Source organism: Carassius carassius, chromosome 31, assembly GCF_963082965.1.
Source record: "Carassius carassius chromosome 31, fCarCar2.1, whole genome shotgun sequence".
NCBI lineage: Eukaryota > Metazoa > Chordata > Actinopteri > Cypriniformes > Cyprinidae > Carassius > Carassius carassius.
Genome location: NC_081785.1, coordinates 2,659,631 through 2,672,140, shown reverse-complemented (window position 1 = coordinate 2,672,140; position 12,510 = coordinate 2,659,631). Strand labels below are relative to the sequence as shown.

The window sequence follows — 12,510 nt, the reverse complement described above, 5'->3', positions numbered from 1 at the left end:
TTCAGTTGTGTATTTGTGTGTATCGGTTGTCTTTTGTGAAATGTCTGGCCACAGATTTTTCCACTCAGTTTCCAAACCTTGATGAAAAAGATTTGATGTAGACCAAAGTGAATATTACGAGAGATCTGTGGAGTGTTTTTGCAGTGCTAATATAACCGGTTAACTGGCATTTTCTATCCGGTCCTTCTCACATACTTATGTTTTATTTCCTTTTTTAAATTATGTGATGGTTCTGCTACACTATGGTATATTTGATATATAAGGCGGAGACTAAACTTGGTGATATTGAAGACCTAAGTGTTTTGATTGTCCAACTATGAAACTATTATAAAACTTCGAAACAAAACAAAAAGTGTGATTTCCTGCATACAAACTACACATGCCTATATGAGAAATACTCATTGCAGCTATTTGTTATATGTAAGGATGATGCAATAGCAAATTCATTGCTGTACCCTGTTTGTTATATGAAGTATAATGTTTTAGACTACACATTAACCATAGAAGATTATACTGAAAGACCAAAACAGGCATGCCAAAGCATTACAAGTCATGGTGAGTTGTTTAGCAACACAGAACCTGTTTAATGCATGCATGCTTCATTAACTAGTGTACACTTTGTACAAAGTTTAATGAAGTTATTATGAAGTATGTGGGTAACCAAATAGCTGCTGGTCCCCACTGAGCAATGGAAAAAGAAAAAAAAAATCTATGGAAGTCAATGTGAACCAGCAGCTGTTTAATTATCAACATTCTTCAAAGTATCTTCTTTTGTTACACAAAATATTCAGGTTTTCCAATTTTTTTCCTCATTTTTAATTTTTTTCGTGAACTATCCCTTAGTTAATAGTTAATTATGTTGAAATGTTTTCAACATATCAAAGTTATTATCCATAAATATGCAAATACGAACATTCATCCAGGTTTTAATGATTTACAGTGTGAAATCTCTAAATTTGACAATTTCTTTACCTAGTAACCCTGGGGTAATTATTTACAGTGTAAAACAGAATAACCCTGTAAACATTTTAACTGTGGCTGTAATGAAAACTTTTCTTCATGATGGATTTATTCAGATGTGATATTTCTTATTATTATTTACCTTTTTTCTAGCTAACTAAAGAGTTATGGAAATTAAATCACTTTCCTGGTGTAAATGTCATGTGACAATTGATTAAAAGGTGTTTTATTGACATCTTTCCGAGGCTGAAACACATCTATATTATCAGGCCTTGCATCGACACAGATTACATGTTTAACTGTTGTAGCTTCCTTGTTGTATGCACGAAACAAGAAACCAATGACACCATCAAAATGCGCCATCGGAAAATCGCTTATTAAACATCAATAATAGTACGGCCAATGATTTTAACCCTCAAAAACTATTTCGGCCCAAAATGATAATTAATTTTCGGCCAACGAAATTTAAGTTCCATCAGTAGAAAATATGAAACATAACACAAAATAGAAATCCAAATCCTAACCAATGACGGGTAGATCTCAAGTCTTATTCGTCAGAGAATTCAGGGAAGGCTCTTCAGGGAAGTCTTCATTAGTAACTTTCATTCTCCGTTCCCTCAGAGCCATCTTCGTTCCAGGCCTCTTTGCAAATGGCCTGGAAGAAAAACACATAGAATCTGTTAAGTACAATGAAGTGCATATACAAATTTGATTACAATCATTCATGGCCTTTGTTCATGTTGAGTTCATGTTTTAGGCACTAAAGAATGTCAACCCAAAAAAAATTAATTATGACATAATTTCTCAACCTAATCTCAATCCAAACTTGCATGACTTTCTTTTCTTAGGTGGAACATAAAATAAAAGGTAAAACATGAAATGAAGAATGTTGGTAATCAACCAGCTTTGGTTCCCACTGACTTCCATTGTATGGGCCAAAAAATACAGGTCAGTGGAAATACACATAGGGAACATCTACTTTTAGTCAAAAAAGTAATGCCCTTCATCCTTTATTAAACACAATTATATGCACTTTAAAACAAAGGAAACTCAACGACTTTGTGACAAGTGGCAAGGGAGTCCACTTTGACTCAATTAGAATGTGAAGCACACACCAGAAATAAACACGGTAAACTTACTAACTGACCTGGTCTAATGAGACCTGGTCTTTCATTAAATATTTTTAATTCTATAATTCCTCTTCGGGCCAAATCATGGCTCTTCTGGTTCAAAATAAAAACAATAATAATTATAAAAAATTATTTATATACACACTAATGAATGTGCTTACCTCCTGTTTCTCCTCCAGGGGTTTCATCTGCTCCTGGTTCCTGATGAACTGCTCCTCCATCAGCAGAAAGTCTTTATAAAACACAGCTTTCTTCCCTCCTCCAGGTCCTTGACCTCCACTCTGACTTTGACCCTGTAAATGAAAAACATTAATTTTACCGTTTTTGATAATTTCCATCACCTACAGACTTATGAATTTATTATAATTTGTATTTTATATACAATATATATATATATATATATATATATATATATATATATATTAATGAATCCATTTGACACAACCAATTTATCTAATTTTTCTTTAATACCAGTACCAATGTTTAATAATAGGTGAATATTATACAAATTACGTGTTGTCATTATTAATCATATGTAATTTATCCTCTTTTTTTATACTAATGTACCTTGATGGTTTACAAGGTATCACTACAAGCTAACTTCTCTGTTTACTGTCTTTCAAACACTTCCAATGGAGATGTCCAGCAGCTCTAAATATGCATAATTATTTTTTTAAACCACAAATACATATGCATTTATTAAAGATAAAATATAAACAACTCAATAAATGAAAGGAAGTTAAATACACTGGCTCACTATTGTCGTTTGCTGTCTGTTTCTTCTTCTGCACTAATAGAGCAAGTGTGTCGTCTCCGCCACCTTCTGGAGAAGAGGGCACACTGACCTACATCCTCCGCACTTCTTCGTGACCTTACTCTGGCAGATTAGTTTATATTTTTTGTAAATGTTGAGCCAGAAGGTTATTAAATAGCTGCTTCTTTTTTCAATGATTTGACCCCATAAGAGAGCCTACACAAATAAAGTATCGCGAGAGTGCATTGTATGCAAAGAATGGCCGGGGTTACGATCTCGCGAGATTTTGTCGCAACCCCGCTCATTATTCGAACCCGAGCGCCAACCTCCCGCTCTCTCTCGTGAGGCCAATAAGGAAGTGACTAAAACTGAAATTCATCGACTGGCCGCTTGAGGCTGGCTGCAAAAGGGAGTCAGTCCCATAGACTCCCCATGTTAAAATGCCCAACTTTACAGCAGGAAAAAACATGTTTACAGCCTGGTTAAAAAAATGATTTTGGTTTAAATAGCTCATTTTGCCCTTCATGACAACTGTGAGGGGGGTGAATTTTTGGGTGAGGGGGTGAACTCATCCGTTTAAATTATATTAAGACTTAAAGTTCTGCATAATTAAGGGCGTGGCCACTTGAGTGACAGGGAGATTGCCGCTGCTGACACTGCCGTCGCGCTAGGTGGGCGTGGCTACAGCAACTAGCTCCCGGCTTTTTGCCCATTTTTGATTGTCCGGGAGAGTCGCGCGGTGACGCGCTGCCAAGATGGCGACGGCCCGCTCTACACACTTTAGGCTTCAAAAACCATAGACATGTCAAAAACTCTCTTCAGTAGTCTACGGGTGACGTCACGGACACTACGTCCATATTTTTATACAGTTTAGTTCGAACCCGAATAAAATAATGGGAAGCATTGAAACCATTGAGTCTCTTAATGATTCAGTGCCTGTCTTCAATAGTATGAGGTTGACACGAACACAAAGTTTATCGTTTTGAAGAGCAATCGTGCATTTGGCAAAAATATACGTGCAGTTATAACTGCTGCTTATGCTTAAAGTTAGAGATCTGAACTAACCTCAACCCTAGATATTTTCTGGCCCATAACACCTTGGCAACTATTCACTATACAGCTCCACTCAAATGCCTTATTTTTGTTTTTATTTTCAGATCTGACAGTGGAAAAACAGCTGAAGTGGGAAGTGAAGATTGTTCCTTTCAATCGCATGCCTTTCAATATTATTGGGAAAAATACATATATATGTCACCAAGGAAGAGACAGACAAGCATTCCAAAGCCAAACAAAGACGTCAGGAGAGTAAAGTAAGAGCTCCACACAAATGTCTGATCATATCTGACATATTTTGAATAATTCAAATCACTTTTATTCTGTAATGTCTTCTGTTTCAGACACAAGGTCATGAATATTATTGCCTTAAAACAAGACACCTGATGCAACCAAATTAAAAAAATGGGTTGTCCTGCATCCATAAATGTTGTTCATATTGTGAGGTTTCCTGAGTATTAAGACACTTAATACAGTCTTTCAGATCAGTAATATCTGTGACAACATTATATTTTTGCCTGCACTTGGATATAAAATAATATTAAATGAATGTTTTGTACTTGTCTGATATTAACACCATGAGGCATCAAGTGATACAATTGATTTCTCCCTTGATTCCGAAGATGAACGGAGGTCTTACGGGTTTGGATCGACATGAGGGTGCATCATTAATGACATAATTTTCATTTTTGGATGAACTAACCCTTTAAAGTTTGAGCATATTGTTTGCAAACTGCAATTGATTAATTAATAAAAAACAAAGTAGTTGATATGCTGTGTTGTTTTTGTTGTTTAGTAGCAGTAATATGCAGTTATTAGCCGTGTCCACTGTATTTTTTGTTGGTTTTCATGAGACCCCCCTTGAAATGACCAGGACCCCCCATTGCCCCCCCAATCAAAATTGTCTGGAATCGCCACTGCATACAGGTGCATCTCAATAAATTAAAATGTCGTGGAAAAGTTAATTTATTTCAGTAATTCAACTCAAAATGTGAAATTTGTGTATTAAATAAATTCAGTGCACACAGACTGAAGTAGTTAAAGTCTTTGGTTCTTTTAATTGTGATGATTTTGGCTCATATTTAACAAAACCCCACCAATGGCCTTCTGGAAGGTATGTTAATTTACTATACTCAATACTTGGTAGGGGCTCCTTTTTCTTTAGCCTCAATTCGGATCATGAAATATGGTTTATTCTGAAACAATATTCTTATCAGATTTCTATCAGCTGTGACATATAAATCTGCATGTTTTTTATATTTAATCCAAGGGCATTTTTTACCTCATGGAGAGCATTTCCCCCCAACCTCATTAATATGTCATCTTTCATTTCAAATTCTTACATTTAATCAATAAATTCAATTATACTAATATGATTATTGTAATCTCTACGTTATCAAATTAAATAAGTTCCGCTGGAAAAAAAATACAAGTGCATTGAATAATGTTATGAAATTGTTTCAATTTTTGGGGGGGAATATTCAAACAAGAAATTATGTTGGAAATTATACTTTTTAACTAAATTAAACCGCCAGTTGGTGCCAGCAGTGAGTGTTTAATGAGTGAGTCACTGAGTTGTTCATTCAAGCGATTCATTCAAACGGCTGATTTATCAGATGTTTATGCATGAGCTACTGAATCATTGACTCAACCGATTCGTTCAGATATGGAAGCATATGGGTAGCATTATTCAATTTGGCATGTAATATTCAAAACGACAATGCAATATGTAAAATGACAATGCATTTCTGTATTTACAGTTACATTTTCCAATACATTTGTGCAACGTTTGGTGCAAAATGAAAATGAAAATTAATTTAACATAATTTTCATTTGCCATTTCATACACCAGTTTTAATATGTAAAATGAATACTAATTGTAACGCTTTATAAGTTGCAAAATTAAAATGAAAATGTATTACAGAAATGATTAGATATGTATAACATGTTCAAGCAAAAACTGTGGCAAAATGATCATTTAAATGCTATTGTTCTTAAATGCATTAACACTCACAGGCAATACACTTACGATTGCATTTTCATTCAGTGTCACGCAATGAATGTAGCAAAATTCAATGTGCACATTGAAAATGCATTCTGAGCTGATCACGTCTCCGCCTCCTCGCGCCATGTCAATCACTGCTTGAACAAGGCGGGGCTTGCAGAAGGTCAGAGACTCAAATCTCAAGAAGAGGATTCAAGTGAGAGAACATGGACAAGACAGTTGGCCCGTGTATTTTTTATCATTTCGGTTTATGGCTTCAATATTTCATTTGCACTTGTGGGCGGAGCTGAAACGCTGCTTTCATCTGATTGGTCGAATCGCTCCAGCTTCAGCTCGGTCTTTTCATTCTTTCGGGCAGAATAAGAGTCAGTGCGAGTGAAGCACTGTAATGTCTGAAACTACACTCACTGTTAATTAGCATATTTGAATCAGATGATGGTGGGCACATAATTCGTGCTGCTGCGACCTGCAAATTATTTCTAGGTTGTAGTATTGTATGAATATTGTCCCACTGATAAATACAGTGCAAATAGTTCTCTCTCTTTGGATAAAAGTGAAGTGGAAATAAAAATCAATAATAGACTGAACAGTTCCATGTCTGTAACATTTACCACTCTCATATTTTAAGTCACACTGTGTGTGTGTGTGACATTAATAAATAATTTTAAAAATTAATATAGTTACATTTCTAAATAAAAATAGTAAAATCAGCTCTATGCTGCTCAGTGCTCCTGTAGCCTACCCCAGAGCGCCATCTCGTGGCTGTAGACGGTAATGTTTTCTCTTGGTTCTGAATAAATTCGACTTAATAGTCCAGTGCGACGAGCTGAAGCTGGAGTGATTCGACCAATCAGATGACAGCAGCGTTTTAGCTCAGCCCACAAGTGCGAATGAAATATTGAAGCCATAAACCGAAATGATAAAAAATACACGGGCCAACTGTCTTGTCCATGTTCTCTCACTTGAATCCTCTTCTTGAGATTTGAGTCTCTTGACCTTCTGCAAGCCCCGCCTTGTTCATGCAGTGATTGACGTTGCGGGAGGGAGCGGACACGTGATCGGCTCGGAATGCATTTTCAATGTGCACATTGAATTTTGCTACATTCATTGCGGGACACTGAATGAAAATGCAATCGTAAGTGTCTTGACTGTGAGTGTTAATACATTTAAGAAAAATAGCATTTAAATGATCATTTTGCCACAGTTTTTGCTTGAACATGTTAGACATATCTAATCATTTCTTTAATACATATTCATTTTAATTTTGCAACTTATAAAGCGTTAAAATTTGTATTCATTTTACATATTAAAACTGGTGTATGAAATGGCAAATTAAAATTATGTAATTTAATTTTCATTTTCATTTTGCATCAAACGTTGCACAAATGTATTGGAAAATGTAAATGTAAATACAGAAATGCATTGTCATTTTACATATTGCATTGTCATTTTTTTGCATATTACATTCCAAATTAAATAATGCTACCCATATGCTTCGATATTCAGAACATTGAATTATTCAGGAATGAATCGGCTGTTTTACGTGAGGTGCGCTGTGGTTCCGCCTAAAATGTAAGTGACCCAATATTATTGTAATTGCTTATTGAACTGTTTATTGTTCTATTAAACAGTCGTAATGGTGAAAACGTCTGTGATGTTGCATAACTAACTGTATTTTAAATATATAAACTTTTCATTTACCTCAGCATGCTTAACTTAACGTTACTTGTCTGAATAATTTGAGTATGTAATATTTCACTCTTTTTTATTTATTTAATTGATATTATAGATCCAGCTCCTGAAGACCTCATTGCTGCTGAGGAACAGCAGAAACACGAGTAACGATTAATACATATATGAGAATTAGGAAATGTTATTATTAATACTTTTGTACAGAATCAAGTTTACATTTAAAATTGTATTTCATATTTACCTCAATTGTGAAAGTGAAAAAAAGTGACATGACATTCAGCCAAGTATGGTGACCCATACTCAGAATTCGTGCTCTGCATTTAATCCATCCGAAGTGCACACACACAGAGCAGTGAACACACACACACACACTGTGAACACACACCCGGAGCAGTGGGCAGCCATTTATTCTGCGGCGCCCGGGGAGCGGTACCGAGGGTGGAGAGAGCACTGTACATGCACTCCCCCCACCCACAATTCCTGCCGGCCCGAGACTCGAACTCACAACCCTTCAATTGTGAGTCCGATTCTCTAACCACTAGGCCACGACTTCCCTTTGTTTGTCGGCCGCATGCTTGGTGAAGGAGGATGTGGCAGTGTTTATGAAGGGACTCGCTGCGAGGATGGACTTAAGGTACACAATTTGATCTGTTTAGGATTTATGACTGGAGTGATATCAACTATCTGCACGTGCTAATTATTAGTTCTTTGTTTTGTTGATTAGGTGGCTGTGAAATGTTCAAAGAAGACGCCAGACATGTCATATATCAGTGTGGTGAGTAGACTGCACTCTCTGTTTCATTGTCTCTTATTCACTGTTTCCAGTTGATCACACCCTATATTAATTTTAACCACAGTCTACAATTGAGCTTTACTAGGCATTATTTGTGAATAATTTGGGAAACCACCTCCATCTAAGCATCATGTTTTCTTTCTGTTAGCCTGGTCATCCCAAACGTCTGCCAATGAAGATTGGCCTGATGCTCATGGCCAACAATGGCCCCAGCATTTCCCAGATCATCAAGCTGCTTGACTGGGAGGATGACACAGATCACTACGTGATAGTCATGGAGTGACCAGTGCCTTGCATGGATTTGTTTACTTTTGTGGATGATGAAGAAAGACTTGACGAGGGGATTGCAAGAAATATTATGTGGCAGATCATTGATGCCGCTAAAACTTGCTGTGATTGTGGTGTCTTCCATCGTGATATAAAACTGGAGAACATCTTGGTGAACCAGGACACCATGGAGGTCAAATTAATTGACTTTGGGTGCGGTGCAGTCATGAAGAAATCTGCCTTCAAATCCTTTAGTGGTATGTGTTATGAAGTGCTTTATTAATTATCTCACAGATACACATCTTATATGCACTCAACGTGCTGTGATAATTGATTAAATTAATAATTGATCTTTCCTGCAGGCACGAAACCGTACTGTCCACCTGAATTCAACTTGAAGGGCAGGTACAAAGCAAAGCCAACCACAGTGTGGACACTAGGGTTCATCTTGTTTGAAATGCTATGCGGGGAATGCCCTACATCCTACGACCGACACAAGATCACTGTGAACCTCTGGACCAGACCTGGCTTGTCAAAAGGTGAGATCTTCATCAAACAATGAAAAAAGGACAAATAGCTTCAAAGAGAGCAGGTGTAAAGTATACGTTTATAATCAAACATCTCTCTTCTTTTTCTCTTCACAGAATGCTGCCAGATGATTTGTGATTGTCTGCAGCCTGATCCACAGAACAGACTCAGTCTGGACAAGATGCATCTCCACGACTGGTTTAAGGTACGGCGTCTAAGACTAGTTAGGCTTTTTGTTGGTTTAGTTTGATCATCAGTCGCCATGAACTTAAGATAATTTTTCTGCAAGAGTGAAGTATTTAGACAAATAATGCCGATTTATTTTTTGTTTCAGGTCACGGAGTAAAACACAACCTCAGAAAACAGCTCCTGTCATGGCCACTGTTGTCTTCAGTCATCTTTGCATCTGGTGGACTGACAAGAGTGGCCTTTCCATCAGTCCAATTTGGCTTTATCGTATTGCATGCCCTTTCATTGACTTAAAGCAGTCTGGCTGTATTGCGTGCTTGGGGATCTGTAAATAATAATTAATTGTTTATTTGGGTTTGTTTATTTATTATAAGGAAGTTGGTAAGAACATTTCTAAGGAATTTTGTAAGAAAATTTGTGAGGAAAATATAATAATTTCTAAAATAAATATAATATAAAAATAAAAATATAATAAAATAAATATAATATTTTTTGTGAATGCGGGAATGTGGTTCCCGCCTGCTTCTTCCTGTGACTATGAAGGTTGTTTACAACATTACACTTAAATGTAATGCTTAATGAATTTAATGAATGAATGCTTATTTAATGAATAAATGCTTAAAATTATGAATGCTCATGATGTTTCCCTTGTAGTTTCATAGTGCCCCTGGTGATCTCAACCAACTGGCTGAGGCCAGACTAAAAAGACACACAGGACAGTTGAGCCACTGCTGCTTATCATCATGAAAGCTTATCATTTGCACAAGTTTTTAAGCCTTGCCAATTTGAAGTGAGTGCAGGAAACAATAGTTCATTTATATAAGTGAGTATAGAAAAATAATTATTCAGTGAAATACCAGTAAAATTGATTAAAAAAAGGGACCAAAAATTTTTTCGACAATTTGACGACCATGTTTTGCTTGTCTTTTTTTTTTTTTTAATTGCTAACATGCTTAATATATTTTTTATTCCAAACATGCTTAATATATCAGGAAATATCTCGATTCTCAAATATGTGCAAGTGAATGTGTTTTGCACCTTAATAAATGGTGATTGGCAAAGCACTGTAATCATGTCATGCCATAAATGATTTTTAATACGACTGAATTTGTATTTAATGTAAATTTTAATAACTATATTGTAAGTTACTTAATTTAACACTTTCATTTTACAGAGAGTAAAGAACATTTACATTATCAAAACATTTTCATTTAGTCTTAGCCAGAGTTCAGGCAAAAACTCCCATTAAAATCACTGAAGCACTTTACATTATGAAACGAATATTTTATTTACATTCGTACGCAACACTTTTTGTTGTTTCTGATGAGAGAATTCGCTAAATTATTCAGTCAGCAAGCAAGTGAACAAAACACCGCGTTTCAGTGATGACTCTTCTGCACGTCTCCGATTGGCCATTGCATTCATAAGCGCAACAGAATCGTTTCTGATTGGTTATCATGAAGCATTGTACGAACGCATCTGTCTCTGGCTCAGGCCAGCCAGAGCCATAGACAGATGCGTTCGTACAACGCTTCATGATGCAAAACAATGATCTAAGCAATCCGGTGTGATTGTATCAAATATATAAAAAATATTACTCTGCTATTTTTGTCGTTTGGAAGCTGCATTTAAAATCCACTTGGCTCAGAAACCTGAGGGGGCACTTGACAAATCAAAGTTGTCTGGAGCCGCCACTGGCTGCAGTTCTGGGCCAGTGGAATTAATCTACTGCGACATACATTAACATCAGAGTTAACTCAGCAGGACACTACCTTTATTCACAATTCTTTTTTTTCTGTGTTTTTTTTTTTTGCATCTGCTTTAAATCCTTACTGGTTATTTAAACGTTTAATTTGTGTGCTTTTCTGACGTGCGCTTTTTCTGAGCACAATCAAAGCGCAGCACAAAAACAAAAAAGCCCTTCAAACTGTGCCTGATTACTAAGTTATGTTTTGTGATAATTCTGTCAAAACACACAAGGTTTATGTATAGACTTAGTTGGATATGTCTAAAATGAAAGTAAACAACTGAATTAAACAAATGCATGTCTGTATATCAGATGTGTGTACTATAGGTCTTAAAAGGACTTCATGCTGCCGTGTGAATTAAAGGGATAGGTCACCCCTAAAAAAAGTTTTCTGTCATTGTTTATACACTCACATGTTGTCCAAAACCTTTATTAACTTCTTTCTTGTGCTGAACACAAAAGAAGATATTTTGAAGAAGCTGATAACCAAACAGTTGCTGGTACACATTAACTTTGATAGTGTGGGGGGGGGGGGGGGATACTCTGGAAGTCACTGTGAACCCGCAACGGTTTGGTTTCACAGTTACACCACACAGTTCTCATTTTTTAATAACAAAGATAAAATAATGACAAATATTTTTATCTTTACCCATGCACTTTGGCCTAAATATCTCACACACTTTTTCATATTTTGTTACCTTAAAAGGCTTTATAATAGGGAAATTAGTTTGGCTGTGATGCTCAAACAACTTAATAATCAGGATAAAATCATGATATTTCTATAAGAAAAGAAAAAAAAAGATTTGTTAGATTTTTTATTATATCACCCAGCCCTAGCATATATTTTGGAGAACAAACCCATACAGACTCCATACCCCCGTAAAGTAATAATAATAATATTTGCCTATGGCAAGCACCACTGATAATAAAAAAGTTATGTTGCCTCTGCTAATCATATCATAATTTCAATTCTTATAGTTTCACAAAAATAGCTTATATTTCAACTCTCTAAGTCTCCTGACCCCCTGTAGCCTAATATGTTTCCTTTTATCTAGGCCTACATGTTTACATTTACATTTATTCATTTAGCAGACACTTTTATCCAAAACCACTTACAACCAGAGAATAACATTCAAATACTGTTCTCATACTGTTCAAATGACCATATCAACATTTTTTACCTGTGTCCGCATTCACAAAGAAACTTATAAGAGGCTACAAGTAGCTCCTAACTGGCGAATTTAAGAGAGACTCCTAAAAATAATATCCGTGTCACTCATAACTTTAGACTCCTAATGTGTTTTACTAAGAGTAATTCATGAAGCATTTTAGCCCTAAAAGTAGCACCTACGTCTGGAACAGCTTAGAAGAAGAAACACATTTACCTTTTGT

General features: G+C 35.9%; 1 pseudogene; it reads left to right on the top strand.

Annotated features, from left to right (window-relative positions):
• Positions 1-4,520: 4,520 nt before the first annotated feature.
• On the top strand, positions 4,521-9,525 carry LOC132111890 (serine/threonine-protein kinase pim-1-like; annotated as a pseudogene).
• The last annotated feature ends 2,985 nt before the right edge of the window (positions 9,526-12,510 follow it).